This window comes from Anser anser, assembly GCF_964211835.1.
Source record: "Anser anser genome assembly, chromosome: 7".
Classification (NCBI taxonomy): Eukaryota; Metazoa; Chordata; class Aves; order Anseriformes; family Anatidae; genus Anser; species Anser anser.
Genome location: NC_139727.1, coordinates 30,721,283 through 30,746,513, shown reverse-complemented (window position 1 = coordinate 30,746,513; position 25,231 = coordinate 30,721,283). Strand labels below are relative to the sequence as shown.

General features: G+C 41.5%; 1 protein-coding gene across 7 annotated transcripts in view; it reads right to left on the bottom strand.

Moving 5' to 3' along the window:
- The window catches only part of ADD3 (adducin 3), a 99,567-nt gene that overhangs the window by 34,350 nt on the left and 39,986 nt on the right, over positions 1 to 25,231 (bottom strand). Inside the window, exon 1 of one of the 7 annotated variants that reach the window (XM_083844440.1) lies at positions 10,921 to 10,992. The exons of the other annotated variants lie outside the window; for them this stretch is intronic. The gene's annotated coding sequence lies outside the window, so the exon portion shown is untranslated. Of the gene's footprint in view, positions 1 to 10,920; positions 10,993 to 25,231 lie in introns of those variants that run through there. 7 annotated transcript variants of the gene reach the window in all.

Below are 25,231 nucleotides of genomic sequence, written 5' to 3'. Positions count from 1 at the left end.
ACAAGGCAACTTACAGAGCAGAGATCACATTACTGGTGTTTGACCTTACCTCAGGGGACAAAAACCCCTCAGAGTAACGTCAGGGAGCTTTAACCCCAAGTGTGCATTTCCATTTAATTTTAAAACCATAAACACAGACAGAAGACAGAAATACCTATTTTCAACAAGAATAATTGCTTTTCTTTTTTTGGTTTTAAGGATTCTGACGAAACCTTGGCAACACAAGCACTGCAGCACCAAAGCAGTTTCGATTTTTGGTTCTCATGACCTAGCTTATATTCATGCTACAAACTGAATGAGGTTTCGAAAACAACAGTCAGCAAAGAGGAACAAAGTACAACACAGGTGGAAAAAAAAGATTGTATTTTAAAATTGATACTGTTTTAAAGAAAGGTGGGGCTTGGGTAATGAAAAAAATGGGTAGTGTTTTCCAAAACATTAAAACACAATAAAAAGCTATTTTTTTCTTAAAGACTTATCTCTGCTTATCTACATAATCACTTGTGGTTAAGTTACCTAAAATATTTCACGGGTCAGTAGGCAACAGAGAGCTAAATTAAAAGATTATGTTCTCGTAGTGCTTATCCGTACTAAGCTGTGAAAGTACGTGAACACATAACCCACACACATACACAAGCAATGGCTGAAAAACCTCCCTAAATCCTTTGGAAAAGATGGAACCTAGGTTCCTCTACAATAAAAACTAAAAACTTATCTGTGAGAAAAAAAACACACAACAACATTTAATTGGAAAAGCTGATTGCAGCCGAAATGTTTTGCATTTTGCAACACCCTTCCCCTCCCACTCTTGCAACTTCCTCTGGTGACTGTTTTCTGGGGCTTCCTCTGAGCGGCACTGATGCAGGAAGAAAACAATTTCACTCTTCACGCAGACCTATGCAGCGTTACGGACAGAAGAACGAAGTTTGATGCAGATTTTTTTTTTTTTTTTTTTAAATCCCAACCTGGAAAGCAGCGTTTGGAGCCACAGGGGCTACTCTGGCAATCCCTGAGAGCCCTCCCTGCTCGCTGGTACAACGTGTGACATCAGGTAGCCGAGAGGAATCTTATCGATCCCAGGGCACATCAGAAGCCTTGATTTATGACAGTTTGATTTTCCTGAGAAGCGTCACGGCCAAAGCAGCTGCCTCCCGGGCCTGAAGGAGGCCAGAGGCTGTGACGGTGGGCGACCCCGATGACGGACACGTGGCAACTGCTGGATTTCACACGTGTTTACACCAGCAGCCCATCCTGGGTACGGCAGCACGCAGCCAGACCTTTTTATAGCCCAAACCACTGGATTCCTCCTCTTCACGCCACGTCCTGACCCTTCCCCTCAGCAGCGAGCAGGCCGACAGCTCGGCGAGGACCCGAGGGCCGTGGACCGAGCACGCCGCGCTGCAGCTCACCGCCCTCCGAACTCCTCAGCGAGGAAGGGGAAACCCGGCCAACAGCTGATCCCGGCGGGGACATTCGTAATCGGAGACGTGAAGAAAAGATGAAATCGTGCCAGGCCTTCGATCATAAAGTCTTCAGGACAAATTGTATCTTTATTTATGTTACGCACCACGCCCTGCGTGATTCCCCCAAGTTCACCTCAGGATCTCTGAATCACTCTACTATAAATTTTAAACATGCAGCAGCAACATAATCCATATTAATTCACTGATCCCAGCTTAGCCATGTAAAAGTTGACTAACTCCTCAAAAAAAGGAATTTCGACACTTTACTGACCCGTACGGATATTTCATGTTACACAGAAAACAATGTCACTTTAAAAAAAGCTGATTTATGATAGTAATAACCAAAAATTAAGTACGTTTTAGATAACGCAACTGCATATACTTATTTCACGCGCGATGAACAGGTATAGAGGGAACGATCACAGATTTTTAATTATAGTTTAAAAACAGTAATTTTAGGAATCAATGAAAGTATGAAACAAACGATGGCACCAACCCCAGGCCTGACTGTGCAGCAGGCGCGCTGCCACTGACCACTGGGAGAAGAATGGAAAAAGAAAAACAGGCACCTTGAGAATAAAGCTAGAGATTTACTCTAGTAAATGCTCACCCAAAGACATCTATGAACTGAGGTGTAGAGAAGGTACTGTTAGTAGGACTTTAACAGCCTCTATCATCCACTAGATGGCATGGAGAAAACAAAACAAAAACAACCCAAATCCCATAGTACACTATTACTACAAATTATGCTGACAGTGGCTTTTCTCACTCCATTCAGTCTCAGAAGGATCTTGCTTTTTCTTTTCATTACTGGAATAAGTTTTGTCTCAACATATTGGACAAATTTTCCCCTTCTTGGTCCATTTGCAACCATAAATTAAATGCTAATGCGTGTTAAAACATAACAAGAAGAAAGCAGCATTTAATTAAGGTTGCCAAATACATGCAAAATTCTCATCTGCAGAGGACTTAACTTGATATGCACACTTTATGCTACCATTTTTCAAATTTCTTGGCTGGCTCGGGGCGATCCTACCCTTCCCAACTCGCGCGTTTCAGCTCTCCAAATGCCACCCCAGCACATCTGTCCATGAAGCGAGGGTCTGAACTGGATACGTGAACACATCAGGGCTAAGAACAATTTGGGAGAGGAGGGCAGGGGAAAGTACGGAGCAAAGAAGGGCCACATGGAGGTTCAGAGGGCAGCCAGGACCTCCTTTATGAAAGTTCAAAAGACAGCTATACTTAATTACCAGAGTTCAAAGCATCTTGCTTTAATTATCCTTCCCTGGGAAATCCCTAGATTAATGGTGGTGCACTAATGCTTTTTTCTGTGTTTACTCACATTTCTAATACTGTCTTTAGCTTGCTTCAAAATAATTAAAAAATACTTGACTAGTAAATCCAAGTTTCTACTGCAGTCAAAGTCTTACCTACATAAATATGCACATTAATCTCAATTGACTTGGCCTGCATTTGACCTGTTTCTTGTCTCTGGCACCTTCTGCTAACAGCACTAGAAAAGCAAATTGAATTTAGAGAGGCAAAGGTCTTATATACCTTCAGGAATGGAAAATTACTCAACTGGATTTCAAGGCAGCCAGTCTGAAGTCAAATGGTCATTTTGGACTTAGCCACAGCGCTGAGCAGAGAAGCAGATGTGCCCAGCGCAGCAGCCAGCACACCCCTGAACAAGTGCTGAGGATTTATTGACAAACGCCTCGGTAGGACACACAGCGAGGGGTACGGTGAGTCAGTGCTAAGCGCATAGAAAGTAGTTTTTAAGATGTCAAAAGCAGAATGTATAAATACTTCATAATTAGGCTGCTATTATTTTCCAGTTCAAGCAAGCAATTATTTATGTTCATCACTCCTTTTCCATCATCACCTGCAAGCATTGGAAGCCTGGATAATAAAAGAAGATGCTCCGCAAACTACTCCAGTATCCCAGCACGGATGCACCCTGCATACTGTCCACAATCCTGGGTACATGCAAACACCTGCAGTGGTTGTTTCTAGAACGCAGCCTGACATCAAAACCTGCTGGAGATTTACACTATATTCTCTTTCACCTAAGCAGCTGCATGAAATGTGAAGAAAATTGGCCGATTTTCATGTCTAATGGTCAGCCAGTCCAAGGCACCGGTGACAGAATTTCCTAACAGCCAAGGCGGCACCAGCAAGCAGCTCCACAGGACACGTACTTTCTACCAAAACACTGCCATGCAAGTGAAGAAAAGCTTTTCTACAATTTCTGTAAGAGGAAAAACAAGGCAGGCTCCTAGAATGAGCTGCAGCAGAAGCAACTCACAGCCAGTCGCTAAAACCCAGGTCATGATTTTGGATCAGCATGTGAAGCCTCTAAGTGACCACATACCCAGCACGGCAGGCGTTCCTGCTATTCCTTCCCCAAGCAATTCTTCCATTTTTGACTCCTATTTTTCTTTGTTTATAATTTTAAGAATATTCTTAAGCAACAAATACATCAGATGGATCTGTCAGATACAACGATTTCAAGATAATGTGTCAATGATTATGACAGAATTCATAAAATAGCATAAAAGTTGTTTTATTTGAATTTTCTAAGCTCATTTGTATACCCACTAAAAACGATATTTGCCTGCTTGCAATTAAAGTTGCTTATGTTTGCACTGAAAGCCAGGAACAGGCACGTAACCCACTGGCTGGGAGCTCAGAATCTGTGAGTGCGGAGAGATATGGGGGCAAGTACTTCTCTCAGTTATATCGTCATGAATCAAAAGCAACTGATTTACAATTTAATCAAAATTACTGTAAAAATGACACTAATTTTACCTTTGGCAATGCCTTTTTTTTTTTTTAACACTACTTAACTCATGGAAATCATCCTAGGTAAACACGGTATTTCAGCTTACGCCATAAGAAAATTATTGATGATACAAAAATGCCAGAGGCTACACAGAATACATATATTACATCTGCTGGAAGAGCGAAAGTAAATCACATCTTTTCTATGGCTTTCAGTTATCTTGGTCACTTATGTTTTGGGTTGTTTTCAACATCTGTAAAAACCTAATACTGCTTTAATTTTCATCAAGTAATTAGAGACCTCTGTAGTAACGTATGACCATGCCAAAAAAACACCATGAAAGCTGATTAATACAGTGCTGAATAATAGGTGATTAGATGCCTGCCAAAGGCTGCATTCACGACAGCATCCACAGACATGCAGGAATGCTGTGTGGGACGGCACCGCACCAGCAAGCACCGCATCTGTGCTGGAACACATCTCCCGCTCCAAAAAGGGAAAGAGGAGGCTGAGGAGGAATCTGGTCCCCCTAGTCTGGTCTCAAAGGCTTCTGGAGGGATAACAGAGGATGCTTCTTTTGGAGTTGGGAAGTATTTAGACTTTTTTTCCCCCTTAATAAAGATGTATTCTTCTAGCTTGCTAAATTGTTGAATTATTTGAGGCAGTGATGTAGCAGGATTTCTGTTTTTCGTCCTAATTACTGGGTGGCACTTACTTTCAGTGTGCATTAGAGTAAGTATTTAAGATACCATTTGTGAGTTACTGTAGGTTCTTTTTAATTCTGTAGCACATAGCTATGGGAGTTTGAATTCTGCCTGCCTCATCAGCATTATGTTCTCCCTGTAATAAATGATCAAAACGGATCAGAGTTAGCACTGCAGAGCAGTTAGAAAGAGGTGAAGGAAAGTATGCGAAGTTCTGTGCTGAATGAACAGACTGTTTCCTGTGACTTCTGGCTTCCAGCTCAGAATGCTGGGATTCATAATGAAAAACACTCCTACCTGGTGCACAACCCCTGCCCCTCATTCAGAGCAATTACACAATATGAAACTTGAAGACAGGTTTTCATTACGTGTATCCTGTGTTCGTTTTCATGTCACATTGAAAGTGGTGTTTGTAATCCGGTGATTTTGAGCAACAAGACCTGTGGTTTCTCAAAAACTAAAATGGGTGGAACTATTCCAAGTGGTCAAAATTATTTTTATTTTTTATTTTTTGAAGTTATTCTCAACTGTCACATTAATGAGACATTGGATACAAAGCTTTTAATAATTATAAATATGATACCTAAAATAACAAAGCATGTGATAGAGAACAGTAAGTAAATAAACAAATCCACCCTGTGATGGGGCAGCAAGGAGCCCAGTGTGCTCCACAGCCCAAAGGTAGGTCAACAGCTCTCGTGAGCTAACAGCACATTGCACCCTCTCACTCTGTGGCAGAAACCACTGCCCACAACGGTAACTGCTCTCAGGCAGCTGTCACAGTATTATTTTCATCCATGTACGGGACATACACAAGGAAAAGTAATTACCAAGTGCTGCCTCATTTATTGTGACAGCACAATAGTGACCATTCTCAAAACTATGTTGTTTGGAAATGCAATCAATGCCTTTAGGTTACTTGCCTGCATTATGTGTACTCCTAAGTTGTTTTGCGCATTTTGCAATAAAATATAAAACACTTTAAATTGAAATTGTCTCTTTGTTCTGAAAATTTGATCATGAGTTTGATTAAGTGCATCCACTTTTACTGGACTGATTTTTTTTTGTCACTGATCTATAATCAGGTGGAACGAGCAACTTACACCTCATTGCAACCTAAGCATCAAAATCCCACAACCTTCTCTTCTAAACAGGTATCAATTTTTGTAATGCTTTAGAGAATTATTTTCTACCAACGTGTACCACGTTTGGCTTAAAGTAACCAACAGGTTCAGATAGCTACATGGCAGGAATGAATATGTACACAGTGTGATCACAGAAGACCTCAATTTCTTCGAGCACCAAGTGAGCTGGAGCTCTTGCTGACATGCAGTGTGAGCCCAGACACAAGTGCAGAACTTAGTTCAGTCAAAAAAAAAAAACAACAAAAAACCCAACCAACAACTCCCATTAAAATTAAGCTTAACCTATAAAGGAGGATAGCAAACACAATTTTGCAGACAGGGACAGTCCAACGTGTACTTGGATAATCATGTTTCCTTTAACAACAAATAGCATTTGCGCCCATGGTGGTAATATTTCCTGAAATGTGACAAACAATGCAATAGATATGTTTGAAAATTTAAATATGTAGTATAAAGACAGCATGAGCCATCAAAGCATACTAAACAGTGTTACAACTGGTATCTATAAATAGCAGAGGTTCACACTTCAGAGAGAAGACAAGCATTCAGAATTCCCCAAGTGCCAGTGAACAATGACCTCAGAGTGTTGGTTGTACCTGAACGAAAAAAGCACTTAACAGAACTGGGAACTGTATTAGTAGAATAGCTTGATTTTTTTTTTCTTCTATGCCCTGTTCTTTCATTTCCCATTGCATCGTTATCACTAACAAAAAGACAAATCAATTCAAATCATATATTCAAGAGATTCTACGTTTTAAAAAATAACATATTCATTGTTATTCTTGCAGCTCATCTGACCTCCTCAGTACAGCTATGACAAATGCTCAGTCAACAAAAAAAATCTGAACAAAATGTGTGCTCAGAGTATCAGTTAAGAAATATAGCTGCTCTGAAACATTAAGAAGAATACAAAAGGGCCTCTACAATAGTATAACCTTTGCCTCTGTGTGCTAGCATCACAGTTTACACGGTTTCCACGGAAACCCTCTGCAAACATATGAATGTTCTTGCTGCGTTAGATGCCGAACAGAAAATCCTTTGTGACCATTCCGGAGGGCCATGGCCAGTGCCAACCTCCCAGTGAAATAATGCCCCTCACTATGCCTTTGCCCAGCAGGCTCATGACACACTCTCTCACATGGTACAGCTGCTGCCATAGCTTGTTTTTCCACATCTGAAAAAAAGAGGTGTACATCATATTTTTTAAAATGTCTCTTCCCACATCAAGAGTGTGCTTTGCCCCCATCAAACTGATGGCCAAGTCCCCAGGACTGGACCCTCGGATGCAACCCAAAAGCTGTAAAACCAGGGCACTGGCTGGGAGACTTCCAGCAGGCTCCAAGTCAGGGCACAGGGGAATATATTTACATAATGAGTAGGCAAATGCCCAAAGCGAATGCCACAATTCCTCATTATTAAATATCTTGAGAAAAGCAAATTAAAAAAATAATCTCAGGACGCCACAAGTATACTGGTGCAGAAGGGAAAACAAGTTTCATCGCTTGTTATTTTTTGTAATGGACACACCAACTGACCTACATAACACTCAGAATCACAGAATAGCTGAGGTTGGCAGGGACCTCTGGAGGCTGTCTGGTCCAACCCTCCTGCTCAGCCTGGAGCAGGTTGCCCAGGACCGTGTCCAGACAGATGAACTGCTCAGGTACTGCATGGGCTCCTTCTGCTGCAGTGGAGGCAGAAAAAATTTATCCAGGAACGAAAAACTCAACAGGAGGACTGGTTTCTGGTTTTGGTAGTTAAGGGCGTGTGTCTGAGTGAAGGCTGAGGGATCAAGAAAACTTGTTTCCGTTTTATAAAGGAGGAGCTACTGTCAAAACATCTGAGTGTTGTGTCCCTTGTGAACTTCCTCAAAACGTACATCTCCCCCACAATTTAACATTTTAACCAACACTTGAGATAACAGCGTATCTAATAAAGTGAATTACAAGTGCACCTTCAAGAGACCCAGTCTGTGCACACAGCCGGACAGTACCTTGTTTGTAGACTGAAGCATTCCCCTGTATTCTCATTTCTCTGAAACTGAGCAAATTCACAGCAGAGCAAGTTTGACTCTGATCTCTGAAATATCAGTGGTGCAATTTATCAAATTACTTACAGATGTGCCCAGTCTGAGGCAGGACGATGGCTCCAAAGACTACATTGAGGAGAACAGCGAGCCTGCAGTCTGTGCGGCGAGGTGAAAGCCTGACTGTTCGATCCCAAATAAAACAGGAAAGGTCAACACCTTCTTGTTTGTAAACAGGCACTTCAGTGATTAAGCCATTTTCAGGCACTATTACAGTCCCAATGACAACAATCAATGCAGTAATAGTTTTGTGGTGAGTGCTGCAGAAGGAATACGACAGAATTTGTACCGGGAAGAAAAACCACGCTCTTGCTATGTCAACACCCTTGATTTCTCCATTTATTTTTGTCCCTTTACAACAGGAAGCCCCGGCAGGAAGCTCCCAAAGCTGACACCGCCACCACCCTCCTGTCTTGCGCCCCAGCCCGACTCAGTCCCGCAGGCCAGCTACCACGTTACTTCTGCGGCCCGGCCCGCGTCTCCCTGCAGCACCGCCTGCGGAACAAAGTAAATATTGGGTTAGCCGCAGAGCTCTCGCTGTTCCCCTGCTTTAACAGCCCATTGTTCGCTTGCGGTTGCCTCAGTGAGATAAAACACCAAAAAGCAGTGTTTCCGGAGGGGAAAAGCCTTCCCACCGTGTGTCACGGGTCCAGGGCTGGGCTTTGCGGGGGGTAGGCCCACCCGGCTGCCCCATTGCTCTTAGTGCTGGGGGAGAGCTGACCACGTGTAGGCCTGCTTGGCCCATGCTCTCCTGCTTTGCTGCCCAAGGGCCATTTCCAGTGGATTTGTTTAAAGTCGTGTTTATTCCTCAGCAGGAGCTGGATGGGACCTGCTGGGGTCCACCCCGACCCATCCCATTGCCCCCCAGCCTAGCTTCTGCTGCTACCTCTGTCAGCACCAGGTTATGGGTAACAGCCACTGCAGGTGATATTTAAGCACAGGAGATGATTACAGACAATATTTAAGCACAGGAGAAAGGACACAATAGACAGAAATTAATCCAACCATACAGGAAATGATAAAATCGAGAAGTCACTCATTTAATATTTTCAACCATATCCTCTCGCCCAATAAAGAAGTGCTCTGAACTTAATTAACATCCCACTAATGAGACCTTCGATTGCCCAGAACAAAGCAATAATGAACGTGAGCTCTGTTTCTACCAAATCTACCAGAAAGATTTTTAAGGGTCTGCTTTCCCGCTGACATAAACACATGACTCCCATTAGCCTTAATAAAGGAAGAGAGCATTCAATAAGAGATTAATTTCCCAGGACTGCACAACTAAACTGTGGCATGCCTAAAACACAGTACAGGCTGCTAAGAAAGGGTTGGCTGTCACAAAATCATAGTGACAGATCAAATTCTTTCATAACTTTCCCATGATTTTTTTCATCTCTTGTTGTAGTTCAGAGCTTTTCACCTCAGGATGGAGAAAATGTTCAGAACTTTTCTTTTGACAAAATTATGGACAAGCAAATCAGATAGTGGAATACTTAGCTCATTTTTAGGCTGAAAAATACAACTTCAAACACGCACTTTTTGTTTATTTTAATCTTAATGCATTGTCCCTGTATACTATTTTTGACTATACAGTACGTAAATCCTTACTCCCACAACAATGTAAATTTGTTGACAGGATGATAGGTTAAAGTTTATCTTTCAGGCCGCTTCCCCTGCACCAGTCAGAGAAATCTAGTTATGTCAATTTATGTCCCTCGCAGTGCTCAGCGAGGCGAGGAAACGGAGTGGAGTGCCAGAATGTGGAAACAATGCAAAAAAAACAACTAGTGCCAGAGCTGAGCATCCCATGCTTCAGCTAAGCTCTACATGTCCACAGAAAACTCAGATTAGTACTGCGCATCTCAAAGCTGCATTAAAAAGACTTAATTCCGGATGTCGAAAGCATATTTAAGCATCTAATAGAAGTTTCTTCTTAGTCTTTTCTCCACAGCTAACATTTATGAATTTCAAAATGCTTGAGGGCTTTTCTTCCCTCCCCCCTCCCAAAAATCCAATTTGATAGGCAAAATGAACATATTTCATGATGTGCTTATCATAAGAAATCTACTTGACATAATCTAAGACATTCAATGCTATTATAGTATACATTAATGAACGCTGTTTCACACATTCTCCTATAGCTTTCTGAGAGAATAGACTATCTCTTACTGCAATGGCTGATACAGAAGAATATCTTGTTTGCTACTACTTATACACATGATAAAAGCCCATTAGCACATATACTCACAGAAGCTGAACTGCTTTGATATAATAAACCGAGATATGGAAATAGAGTGCAACAGTTGCTGTAGCTGCATGACCAGTACCGTGCTGTATTTTAGAGCCATATATTAAAACGCATCTTGCGAATTAAATCAAAATTACTTATTTGTGCTCAGCCATACAGAAATATTTGTTTTATTCTATTGAATTAAAACCGAAATCTGTAAGGCCAGTACAACAAACTATGATATTGTGCCACAGCAAGATCAGTCCTATGCTTGACACGGTCACAGCATACACTTGAAATCCAGCAGCCAGTCCTCTCAAAGCTGGCACTCTGTTCCACTTAAACAGAAGCAAAACTAAATCCCATGTTCATCAAAAACCAACTAACCAAAACAAACAAATGCAGAACAACTGAGGCAAGCAGGGAACAGCTGACTTAAGGACTACACAGATACCAATTGCACTGGAAAACCGCACTCAAAACACAAAAATTGTAACTCACCAGCCATGACGCTACTCTGAAGACAAAAATCACAGAAGTTTGAAATAGAAGATAATCAAAATACATGACAATTTTCTTCAGCATCCATCCCCGACTGTTCTGTCAAATACACAACAGCAATAGCACAAAGCATCTTTATGACAGGAATAAAAGGCTCTTTAAATGCTCCTTTTATTTTTTATTGAATGAACCCACTCTTACACAAAGTTCACGCAACGATGTCTCGAGCTCCAGCACTGCTAAGTCATGTATTTGATCGGCCAACCACGGCGTGCAAGTTGCATGCAGAACAATCCAAAACATTTATTAATTGCACATAACAACTTCATGTGGCAAGTCAGGTGGTTGGTTAAGACAACGAACTTGCAAGCACTTTGGGATATGGAGTTGCTGGTAAGATGAAAATCTTTTCAGGGAGTATTTCACTGTGACTGACTAAACACTTCTCACCTCACAGTCACTGGCTGGCAAAAAAATAAAAGCAAACCAAACAAATACGGGTGTTGAGAACCAAACCCACAGGCTCCTCCTGACAACAGTGTTAGATTTGGTGTGGTTTGCTCTTGTCACAGCACCGTGACTCCTCGCTGATGCTGCTTCTCACTGCACGGAGGCAGGCTGCACTACCCCTCCCCATCACCGCAGAAATGCCAACAGACAGTGACCACTGTTTGAAAAGATACCATCAGATGTGGCAACTCCAGAGAAACGTTCCCCTAAGGAGCGTTCAAGTTTATTCATGAGAAAAGGGTGGAGAAAAACCGCAGCTGCAGGATTCACAAAGACGAACCCACTCGCAGGTTTGCAAAGTCCATCGCGCCACTGACCTGTCACGTAACCCACAGGCAAATGCAGCCGCAGACTCCCCGAATCGAGATGTTCCCAACAGGATAATATTACACTGCCCACCTACTCTCTCTGTTCTTAAAACTGCTTTTTGCCACTTTTAATCTCAGTCAGACAGGGACGAGATTAAAGTACATTAGGAAAGACAGGGCACGAAGCCAGAGCAGAAACCAACCTGCTCCTATCCCTTGTTTTAACAGCCCCTTGCACTGGGGGGGAAGCTAACAGCACTGTTTTCATACATTGCTCAGTGCCTTGAAGTAGATACAGACACAGTACTGGCCATAAAAACAACTGCAGCTCTATGATTTCTTAAATATTTATCATTCAGACACACCACAGTACAAAACCCAGAGCTGTGTTCCTGATACTCAAGCCTTTCTGTCAAAACACAAACTGAGAGAAGACCTCCTGGTAAAAACAGTTCAGAACACTTTCACGCTTTTGTTTTGAAGTACAGATCTGTCTTTTTTCCCCCCACCCCAACACCACCCACTCTTCCAAACAAGTAAGCAATCCAATGTTGCAGAGGAATTTTAATTGTTTCCATAACTTCTGTTACCTGCCAAAAAAGTGCTCAGTATGACAGAGAGAGGACAGCGTGCCTATGCTATGTGTATATTTAAAATAAAATATGAGCATACGAATATATACATATATAGGCATAATATATGACTTTCACAGCAGTTAACTTGTGTAGCTATACAGACCAGAAGACTTTGTAAGCCCCACCCTTTACTCTTTGAAGTAGCAACCATGGCTTGAGCACGCTTGACTCTTGGGCTCGGATTTACAATCGAGTTACTACAGCCCAACTCCTGCCTGTCGTGTGAGCCAGGCTGGGTTTGTCATCTCCATGCACAGTGTTAGCAGCAGCTATCTCTTGCACGAGAGGCTAAAGTAAGGCACACAGCTCTGTATTTGTTCCAAGTGCAGTCCCCCAGGTCTCCCCAAAGCCTCTGCAAGTTTGGCAGATGTGGGTACTGTGACTGGAAGCCTGCCTCCTCACGAGAGTTGTGTAACTTTTTATTTATTTTATTTTTAAGATCTTGGTCTGTCATCCCTTCCTCACCCTGCACAGTATTTCTTACCACAAATAATGGTTCAGGACCTTTTAAATACTCATCTTGTGATAGGAGTAATTGCACAACACAAGCTTGTGAGGACATTTTCAGTGTATTTGTACAACTTCATTTATTTAGTTATTGCGACCAGGTCTAAAAAACAAAAAAACAAACAAACAAAAAAAACAAACAAAACCACTTTCTCTAGCATTTGTTTAAATAAATAATTCATTCTATACATCTCACACTCTATAAATTTACAATATGTGATTTTATGTATCAGCAAAATCCCTAGGAAGGTTGTAGTTTAGGCAAAAGTGGTTTTGTTACTACAGCTTAGAGATGTTCTCTTGGGTAAACTGCATGCCAGCATAAGCTTGCTAATAGGGGAGGCCTAACAATTTCCATAAAACAAATGCATTTAGAACAGTTTAATCAACAAGAGGAAAAATATCTGTGGGATTTGCAGGGTGGAAGCTAGCAAAATATTATCTTCAATGGTAGATATTACACATTTTTCCACTGATTCTAAAACTAAAACCAGCAAGCGGCAGCTCCTGACATCTCTCATGTTCAGAACCTACTTTTGACAGCATTTTGTGATTTGTGATGGGTGGTTTGTTTTTGAGTTTTTATGGTCTGGGGGAAGCCTCGAGGCAGATGTGCAGCACTGTTGATAACGCACATTTTCCAACACCATGATAAATTTCCCATAACTGCTGGCCCACAACATGACTTTTAGCAGTTTGAATGTTTCACATTTGGATACAGCAGTGTCGGTCCATTTGGTGTGATAGCCTTGGAGCTATTACACCAAAGACATGACTTCCAAAGATGGAAGACAAACATTTTCAGAGCTAATTACTCTCAGCGCTCAACTGAAGACTCCTTGAAGCAACTTAATTTCTGAAAAATATTGCGTGTTGCATTCAAAAGGCCAAATCTCCCTTGAGGAACTTCTCAAACTGGAAACCCTAAGTCAGAGATGACTTTTGGAAGGTACAGTCAGAATCTGGATACTGACGTTAGCAGCATTGGCTGTTAGGGCTTAGGAGATGCTTTATCTCACATGCAAACCCAAATAAGCACATGTATTTCAGCACCTCTGCATCACTACCGCTGAGAAGGTCTATGCTGTTTTCAGAGCCTGAAAACCTGCCCTGTCACAGCTGCAAAGGAAGTGACAAGAGAAGAAAAACATGGGCAGCGTACATCAGCAATTAATTCCAGCCACCGCTGCCCAGCTGCTTGCGCAGGGAGGAATTGGCCCGTTTCCTCTCCCTGCCCCACTGCAGAGAGGGCCCTGCAGGGCTGGAGGGGCAAAATCCAGGCAAAATCCAGGCCAGCGTGCAGGACAAGAAGCAGGGCACAGGGAACAGGATGGCCACGGCCACCTCTTGCTGGCGAGAATGAGGTGGGACACACCTTTAGTCTTTCCTCTGAATATAATCCCCTCACCTCCCGGGGATTGCAGGAAAGGCACAGAGTACGAGAGAAGAGGATGGTACCAGTAACACCCACAGACCCCGCTCCACCAAGCGCCAGGAAATTTGATCCCACTCTGGAATAAATTCACAAGGCTACAGGCAGTTTTATCTGCTTCCTCTAACACATTTAAACAAACAAGCAAACAAAGCAATCCAAACAAAAGAATAAAACAATACATTTTTTCCTCCCTTAACTGAAGTCAACCCCCATTCAGAAGCTCCAAATCTTTCCTCTGGATTCCTTATCGCTGGGTAAAGCCACCCATAGCAGACTCTTAATAAACATTACTGGCTTTTTCTTCAGCTCCAACACTACCTGCTCAACAGCTCTTTGCTTGTTAGTAACAGCAGGTCACTGTTTGGCTTGCTGGATCTATCAGGCAGGGACAACTTCTCAAACTGCACAGCTGCTCAGAAGAACGCCAGTAAGAAAACACCAAACCTTTGGCAATTTTCAGAACCAGTGTTTAAGTAAAAAGTAACTACTGGAGGGCTATCCCTCTGCAAAAAGGCACCAGGAAGAGCTATCTTGCCCATCTCACTGAATAAATTTCGTTTGCTAAAAGTACCAGCTTGGGTACCAGCATGTGGGAAGAAAAACAACACTGGAGCAGCAGGACTGGGACCCAGCGTCCATATAGAATTACAGAATCACAGAATTATTAAGGTTGGAAAAGCCCTCCAAGATCATCTGGTCCAACCATCCCCCTATCACCGATGTCACCCACTAAACCATGCCCCTCAGCACTACATCCAACCTTCCCTTGAACACCCCCAGGGACGGTGACACCACCACCTCCCTGGGCAACTCGCTCCAACTGCTCTTTCTGAGAAGAAAAACAAGCATGAGAAACAAGCATGAGAACAATATTCTTTTAGCAAGTAACAATGATGAAATATTTCAACACTGCCTCTTTAAATACGAATCTGTGAAGTTTAGACGTATGCTTCAGGAAGATTGTATAATCTCTGCAACACCTACACAAGCACTCAGCGTTATCAGTGGGAAACTACAAAAACAGAGGATTGCAGCAATTTAGAGTTTTCCAAGGAAAGTAAATCCAAATTCTGTGGTTGACTGGAGAGCAGTATTGCATGCATTGTTCAAAATACCTTCTCTTTTTACTTCCTTGGAACGAATGGTTTACTGATGGGTACACAGAAACAGCAAACTGTTTTTAAACAGAAGTACAGCACACTTTACATTGCCGGTAATCTCCCTATACTTTTGCAGTAGTTACACTGCTTACTGAAAGCACGATCAGCTCTCATAAATCGTCCTGTAATTTCAATTCTAGCTGCTCAACACTGGGCAAATCCATTGAGGGACGGTTTCCTACGTTGTTCTCTGTCTGCCACAGCAAAATCTGAGTTTCTCATGTAGGAGAAACACACGCAAAAAGCTTCTTTATACTTTCAATCCAGTTTTACAGCAGGAAGGAAGGCATGGGGGGAAGGAGGGGGATGCAGCAGCACTCACACCGCGCAGTCCCAGGAACTCCAGGGTATAATGCCAGCTCTGTAAGTTAGCTCCTTTCATAGCTGCTGCAATACAAATGATAAATAATAATTTATCATAATTATTTTATATTAAGTACTGGGCAATACAAGGCAAAACTCGAAACAGCAAAACAGACAGTGAAGTTGTTAATTTAAAAATCTCACAGGGAGTAAAGGCTTTATTAGACCTACCTCAAGCTCCGAGGCACTTCAGTAAAGTAGGGGGTGGTGACAGTGACAGGTGCCTCTTAGGAAATCACACAGCCCAGAAGTGATGCCCACCTCACCCATGCTTACTAGAGTGTTCATTAGATCAATACTCACCAATTTCAGGACTGTTTCTCAAGCTCAGTTTTACAGTGATGTTTTGACAGAAGGCTACAAAAATATTGACACGTCAAGAAGGACAAGAGTAAATGTCACTGCATCAGTGAAGCTCAGCTGAGTACTACAGATAAAAACAGCCCAAATGAACCCTGCAGGTGTACACATGCCAACAGGTTAACCCAACAGGACCACTCACAGACTACTCTTCTTTTTCTGATATAGAGCATAATTTTTCCCCATGCAGCACACCTACCCAGGACCTAGGCATTGCTTAAAATCACGTAAAATGCCTCTCATAAATTAATGTCATAATTCTTCAGTTCTGTGGGATTTAGCATTTAAACTGAGGTGTGATGCTTCGGGCTGCGGTGACTAGGGCTGAATGCAGATGCAGAGCAGGCTCCAAGCCTGCACACCACTCACATCCCAAAACAGCCACGGGTGACTGCAGCAGCGGGGTTTGAAGAGGTGTGCAGCTCTCAGATGCGCTACACACCGAGCATTTACCAGGGAAAGGTTGTGAAAGGTGTTTAGAGAACCCACAGCTTCCACAGACAGCCACGGCGTGAGGCAGCTAGTATTATTACTCATGCTGAGAAGGCGCCCACACAAACGGGCAGACGATGTGTGCAACATGCCCTACTGAAATAGGAAAGTGCTCGATGGCACCCAGAAACACATTGCACAGCGGCTGAGGATAAGGAGCACCCACCTGAACCTGCCAGAGGAGTCCAGGTGAGTTACCCCCCTACACACTTGATGGGTAAACAGCCCGTGAGTCACTTGGGACGATTCAAGGTTTTCTCTCTCGAATTTAAACCAGAAACAAAGATGCCCACGGACTTTAAGTTCCCAGCCTGAAAGGAAAATTCCTCGCTCCTAAAGTAACAGAGTTCTCATTCCTCATTCACATGATGCATGAGCTACAGAAAAATAACATTTCCACGTTCAGCTCGTGTCCACAAATCCATTAGGTCCTAGAGGGGGGTTCTTTTGCTTAAGCTCAGATGTTTACAAACATTTGAATTCATTGTCTGAAGCCTCCCTCTAGGCTGAAGTGGATAATTTGCTAGACTTCGCTGCCTGTACTGACTAGACATGCATCACAACAGAAGCACATAATTCACAAGTAGACATCCATATTGCAGACATCTTCAGTTATGCAAGACAAACGCTGCTCTGCCACACTAGCAGGGTACGTGCAAGACTGAGGAAATACACACCAAGAAGAGATCGCTTCGTTATTTTAAATACCGAGGGAGAAAAATGACAAATGGTGGATTTTAAAACAAGAACCTACTCAGTAAATTATTGCAATTCACACGGCAGCGCAGGCAGCACACTTTGGCGTGTGTTTTTCCAGGCTTCTCGCTAACTTCAGAGGTATCGATCCCCTCCAGAAGCTGTATTACATACTGATTTTCTGCACTGCGACACAGAGCAGTACGAAACGAGCGCAGAGCAGCTACCAAGCAAACAGCAAGATCTGGCAACGGTGGTGCGAATGCGGACGTACAGCTAAAATATGCTGCGAGAAAATGTCACCAGCACAAACAAGCTTGCAGAATATCAAGTGCAGGAGCTGCTAACATAACAAGCGCTAAGTGAAAATACATCTGATTCCCTGAAATATATAAATCGCCAAAGATGTCAACATGCAGGGAAGAGAGCAGGAGGAACGGCGACAGGAGGAGGAATGGGAAAGATAGTAATTTACATTTTATTGTATTTTGTGATCAAAATACAGGTTTACTTGATTAGGAAAATGTATTTCCATGAAGACTACTATATAGCAAACAACCTTAAGAGGAAACGGTGCTTAACAAGCTCCATAAAAGATTTTTAAAGCAACTATAACACTTTCCCCCTTGCTCCCCATAAATGCTTGAAGCTAATGTACATCTTGAAAACCAAAATTTCCGTATTTTGTTATTGCTGTCATGAGAGGATAAATGAGCCAAAGAGTTAGCAAATGCATTAAACAGCTCACACTTCTGGACCTCAACAAGGTATTAAATTCTTTATATTGCACTGTTAGTATGACACGTAAATAAGCGAAGTGATGCTTTCTATCAGAAATCCTTTAGAAGTCCATGGTGAAAGCTGAGTTAAAGCAAAACCAAAACCCACACATCCATCAGCCCATTACAAACATCCTGTTACACTGTTTGGTAAGGGCTAATTTAAACCCAGCCCCCTTATACCACAGCTAGATATTTTGGGGTTGAACTGGTATGATTAATGGCAAGCATGGAACATTATAAATGATGGTGAAGATGAACGGGTTTCTGAATACTTTTCTGAAGCATGCAGGTTTAGCAGCACCCACCTACAAGCATATGCTTTCTTCCATATGACACAACGCGTGCAAGAAAACAACAGCGCAAACTTGATGTTTTAGGTTTTAAAAAGACTAGAATAAACATATCTGCATATGCATCTCCCAACGGCCTACAGAAAACAGATTTTGTCAAAGAAAATGTTTCAGTGGAAGGAACCTGACCTCTTTTGTGACTTTTCCCCATTTTATGATTCCTTGGTACAAAACTGGTACATAGCTGAGAGATGCAGGAGAAGGCCTTTTTTCTGGTCTAGTAAACCTGTTTTACTTCAAAACTATTTCACCATTGTTATAGTATTAAAATTTTACAAAGATCAATGTTCAGGGCTTTTTTTTTCAGTCACTTATCTTTTCATATATCCACAGATCATCAGCAACTTTATATACGGTCGAAATGCAAATCCTTCCTGCTCAGGGTGGTAAGCAGCTGAAAAAAAATCCTCACGGCAGACAGCCTTATTGCTTTGTGCAACTGTTTACTTTTTCAATGGAGATGTCATCAAAACAAGTCTATCAAGTATATCTTCCTTTTCATCAGGTATTTTTCTCTTTTGCAGAAAATGTAAAGTTCATTAAATGTCTACTTTCTCTTTCAGATCATGAATTCATATACATACAGTGAAGCAGGAAAAAAAATGTTTAAATCTATTACAAATTTTTTAACATAAAAAAATGCTTTCAGTCTACACACAAAGTTAGACATCTCAAAGAGGCTGCACCCATAGAAGAGCTAGCACAAAGCCAGAATTAGTCCCAAGAAATTTTTTTCTTTAACTCTTGTACCAGAAACAAGGAAGACACTATACCTTATTCATTACGTATCCTCTTACCAAGAAGCAAGATCAGCAGTACCATTTAAAAAAAGCCACAGGCATCCAGCCTGACTCATGCCAATCACATATGAAGACAGCAGAAATTTCAGACTTGGCAGATTTCGTAGGACTCTGCTGACCATGCCGCATCCACCACTCACCACAAAGCAAGTTTTACCTACACCTTGTGGTCAGGACTTGACCAAAACTGAGCAAACATTCACATCTAAATATAGGTTTGCAGTCACAGATTTTGACCACATATAGGATATTTAATGTACTCAATACAGTACTGTTGATTTCAGTCCACTACTTCTTATGATCTAATTATTCATTAACATCCACGGGTTTTACACAAAGTTACACTGTGGTATGGCATTAAACTTCTGGTTATTAAGTATGTACGTTCCTCACAAAGGCACATGATTGTAGAATAAATAATTGCTTTTTTGCATTTTATGATACTGGCAGTTTCAATTCTACAAACTGAAGGGGCAGACAAGAACCAGCAAATTGCACGTCCGCCATAAGACTGAAGAGCATCAACCTATTTGAAGCGTACACGTTCACTTTTCCCAAACCACACGATACATGATATATGCCCACATATTTACCGATTCCGTGGGGTTTATTTATTTGTAATGATACATACCAACTCACCTGTATAGACTCGCTGGTCTGTGGTACCCCGACTATTTCTGGAATGCTTTTAAGATACTGAAATTGTGTTTGCCTATACCTCTGATCCTGAGGTAGCTTTAAGCAATGGATCACAGTTGCTAGATCAGCATTTTCACTTGCAGTTACCTTACAATCTCTTGGGCAAATATCTGCTACTGGGCAACTAGCTACTTTTTTTTTTTTTTTTTTTTTTTTTTTTTTTAAGATTCTAAATGTGTCTTCTATCAACTTTTCGGTATGAAACCAATTCTCAAGATTCAACCGTAAAGTTCCTGCATGAAGACTTCTCAGGGAAGTCAGCTTGCGTACAAATCACCCAGCTTTCATTCTGAGCCTTATCTGCTCTGGGCCCTCCTTTCACACTTGGGCCATCCATCAGCTCTCCAGTCTGTCTGGCAGGACTTCAATTTCCTGCAAGTATCTGAAATGATTCAATATAAATGATTTATCATAGGCTCTCATGTCTTTAGTGAATTGTTTCTCAGAATATCTTTTGGCCAGCCTCATTATACTTTAAAATTTAATTTGAGAGAGGGTATTTTTTTTCCTTTTTATTTTCTTTGTTTGAACACAGCTTCAGCTTTTGAAAGATGTCTCCTTGTTTCTAATAGATTCCTTAACTCTGCTATAAAACCATCCTTGCCTCTTACAAATAAAAAGTGGCAAGAGCAGAAAAAATTGGAATACGGCATATTTGATATATGGCATGTATTTTATCCAACCTCTAATATGCAGTCTTTCAAGAGCTGCTTTACTACCTGCGAGCTTCGATTTCCTAAAAAAAACCAGCTCTCTCATTTTTATCTAGCACTTTTTTTTTTTTCCTAAATTAAGAACTCTACCATAATGAACTTTCTGGCTATTTCTGAAAAGATCCTGAATTACAGTATATTACAGCCACGGATACGTGATACCAAGCACTTGAAATCACAGCCCATGCACACAGAATCAGATCAAACTGCTCCCCGTCCTGCAGGTTCTTTGACCAGCTGCACCCCAAAGCACCCTTTTGGCCCTCTTTGTTCTGAGTGAGCGATAGGTACTGCAATACTAGTATTTTCCATTGTACGGAATTAGAAGTGTAACTCATTACTGAAACAAATCCCCTGTTTCACCTTGAAGCTTTCTTCAACATCCAGAAGCTGTCTATCAACAGTCACCTCTGCCTTGCAATTATGGGATTTCTTCCGACCATCAAGTTGTGACACATCTACAGCCTCACTAAAAGACACAGATCACCATTTTTAATTATTTCTTCCCGCTGGCATTTTGTAAAACCTTCAGGTGGGAGCAGGCATATATTTGGTCTGTCTTCAGACTCTTCTCTACCCTTCATCTCGCTTACTCTTTATCCCACCTGAGCTGATTTTTTTGCTAATCTGTACCTTTATTGTTGGAAGATTATTCCCAATTTCACTCCTAGAAGGCAGGACATGCCAAGTTGTCTTCACCAACAGCTGACTTCCTCTCCCCCTTAAGTTTGAAAACTTGTCCATGAGCTTCTAAAATGTCAAGTACCTTTTGCTGGTTCCCTGTTGGTTTAGCATGAAGTCGTCCTTCCTTTTCAGATCTTTTGATTGAAAACGTTTTTCCTCCTATTCATAATTGAACAAAAGCCTCTTTTCTCCATGCTTTTTCACAATCACACACCAAAGTTGTCTCTGCCTCAGCAATAGCTCATACACGATCCTGGGAACACCTCAGACCACTTCCCCAAGGGCTCCTGCCTCCGGTCAGTATACATTTGGCTTTTGAAACTCTGTCCTACCCGTACTGCTCGTCCCTGGCTCCTTCCCAGACCTTCAAAAAGATCTGCTGAGTTGCCTCCTGAGGTCTAGGATCATAGCAGCCACAGGTCTTCCTTCTCCCAAGAACACCTGATAACCAACTCACCCTCTGCAGCCTGACTTGTCTTTGATTTGGCTGTGACTTGCCAGTTACCCTGCTTCTACTTAAATTATTTGTCCCGATTACATATCTTAATTGCAACTGCTTACATGGAAAGCAGAAGCACTGGCGTGTACATGGTAAGGAACACAAGTGTGCAGGGAGCCACTTCAGCCACAGTTTGAGTGTCTGCAAGAAATAACTAAGCCTGTCTACTACTAGAACTATCCAATTTTCAAAGCTCCACTTCAGTTCAGCACCTCTTTACCCTTGCCATACTGATTGCAAGTACTAATTTAAAGTGATCATCATTACACGATTCCAGCTGTGCTTCTGTAAATTATAAGCTCAACCCCAATGACCAGGGACTAAGCGAGATACCCTGATGAAGGTGCTTTTGCAGTAATCCAAGTGTTTAGGGATAAGTAAACTAATTATCAGATGTGGAATTTAAATGTGATCACTGAAGGATGAAACTACCACCGACAAAAAGGACATATTAAATGTTTTTCTCTGCCTTGCTGTACTGGATGAACAATTGCTGTTGTACTCACTTCAAAGAAGAGAAGGTCATTTTTACAAGAACTACCAAGATCATGATCAAATAAATTCATGAAAATACCTTAATGTACAGTTTATAGTCCTAAAAAAGCCAGAGGAAGTTAGTATTGACTTTAAAAGCTTACTGGAAATGGCAGGTTAAAGAAATAAAATTAAAAACAACACTGATAAGCTGAAAGTATAAGATTTCCAGCCTTATTTCTCCCACAGATTACTTCTGTCTACTAAAAATATTAGCATTGCATTCACCTGTTCGTATTGATAGGTCTATCCACAAAGTGCTTGCAATGTTCTAATTAACTACAGGGCCCTATCGTACTCACGCTGTGAAAGTCTCAAAGCTATGCACAATTAGAAAAAAAAATCTTCACCTTACATCTTACCAACTCTTGATCTTGGGTTTTACTCTGGAAAGCCTGTAATGGGTACACCGGTGTTTGCGTCAGACATGGAGATGTCTTGAAAAGGCTTCAACTAGCAGAGGCGGGAGGCTGACATGGGAACTGCCGATGGAATTTGCTATACTAGAGTCCAGTTACCAACGTACTGAAAGCAACACTGATATTTTCTGAAGCTACTTCCTCCTGCAAGCTTGAGACTGGTATCAACAGGCTTCTTCCTTTGAGAGCATTCATAAACTTACTTCCTTCTGCCCCTTCACAGAAGCATACTCATGCTCCTAATATCAAGGTAATTTATTCACTGTTATATACAGGCTTGTAACTCTTGTGATTTTGACTTTTTTTTTATACTTTTTTTTTTTTAATTTTAAGGATCACATTCAAAGAATGCAAACAATGTAAACAAAGGGGTTTGTTTTGCTGCTCAGTAATTACATTTGGGGTCTTGGACTGCTTTAGCTTAGAAGAACTAACTCAATTGTAATTTACAGTCTACAGCAAGTATAATGACATCCTTACAGTTAAAGACGGACATAAGTTCAGAACAAACAGGTTTGATACAGCAATCACAATTCATCAATTTTATGCTAACATTAATTCAGAAGCATGGATAAGTTTTACTTAAAATCGAAAGTTCTAATTACAGTTAACTCCAAACAGCCACATAGATAAACCTCAATCTGAACGGGTTGATGTGTAACCCTGAGCTTGCTTCTCCATACGGAGGTGTTGACACCAGGCAATAGCAGCAACTGTTGACCACTGAAAATGATTCCCAAACACAGACTGAGCATAAAATAAGCGCTCTTGCACTCACCCTACATCAGAGATATTTTTCCCCCCATCCCCTCTTCACCAAGACTCTCATCAGCTTAAAGATAATACAAGACAAATCACGTTTCCTAGCACCCTGTGCTGATAACAAGCAGAGGCTACAGCTTTGGAAAAACTCAGCTAACAGCACAGGCCCTTTAGGAGCAGAATGAAGAGAGCCTCAGCTGCAAACCACTCGACTGGCACTGTTTTACCCTGATACGCCAGGGTACACGCTAAACCAAGTCTTAAAACTCAGTCCACATTTAACAAAGTTAAATGCAAGATGTTCTCTGTGAAGAGTGACTGCTCGTTAGCAGAATGACAGAGCCCTCCTGTTGTTACAACTGAGCTGTTAGGAAGTAAATCCAGCTTCAGCTGAGGCGCAACAAAAAGCAGAGTGTTTATTAAACTGACTTTCTAAATATCAACATTTGCTAAGAAGGTCAGCATTACTATATACAGTCCAATGCACAACGGGAAAAGAATAATCCTAAAAAGACAGGCTGTTGTTGAAATTATTAAATCAGTATTGAGTGGATGGAAGTTTTAAGGCTTATAATTATTTTGGAAAAAGTTCAACTTTTAAACACTCATTCTTCATTCATTCCACTCAGCTTATGAATAAAGCCAAACCAGACTGGGTTGCTAAAAAACTACCCCACTTTAAGTCACAGTGATGAGCTGATACATATCTAGGAACATTTTTTTATGCTCATAAAGATATGGTATTTTTAAGTTATCAAGTACAGGCTTGCTCCTGAACTAAGGAGTATTTTAAAAAGTAAGTATGGTGCAGCTGAGATAGGGTGACGTTTAAATTTCATTAATAGTTTTAATGCTAGCAAAATGGAATGATTTTGCCTATTGGAAACAGTATTTAATTTTAAACTAGATCTGTCCTTTTGTAGTTATAAGCCTATTGATTTAATGTATGCCAGTCTGCAAAGTTGAATGAAAATTTTCAGCTTTAATTCCTGCATCACATAGAAATAGCTGAAAATCTGACCAGCATGTCACAAGCTAGTAATTATATCAACTTATTTTTCCAGAGCTGGTCTTCATTAATTCATCATTAACAGGATAAGATAACACAGTCTGTACTACTAGCTTTTAACAGCCTGCTCTTGTCAACTGAAAAAGCTGAAAACGAACAAGTTTGTTCAAGATTGTTTTTTTTTGTTGTTGTTGTCGTCGTCTGGTGCAATCCAGAGCTCCACTGCTTCCCTCCCACTGCTCGGCTGCATTCCCTCCCTGCAATTCCCTGTGGAAATGACAGCCAAGCTTGCCCGATCCCAGTGCAATCGGAGACTTTCCATTCATGCTGTCCTCTTCCTCTTCCCGCCTACCATGAAACTGCTTTATCGCACGGCCCAAAGAATTTGACAGGGAATGAGATATAGAAACTTATCAGCTGCCAGAAAACTGTTTCCAAGATAGGGGCATAGGAAAGGGAATGGGAAAAGAGCCGTGAGCCATCCAACGCTCTTCAACACCTTCCAGGTAACTCGTGGAAAAAGAGGGCAGTGCCCATGGTTCAGGATTTTAACTTACTGAAAATAATGCCTTTGAAAGACGTAGTGTCTTTTTT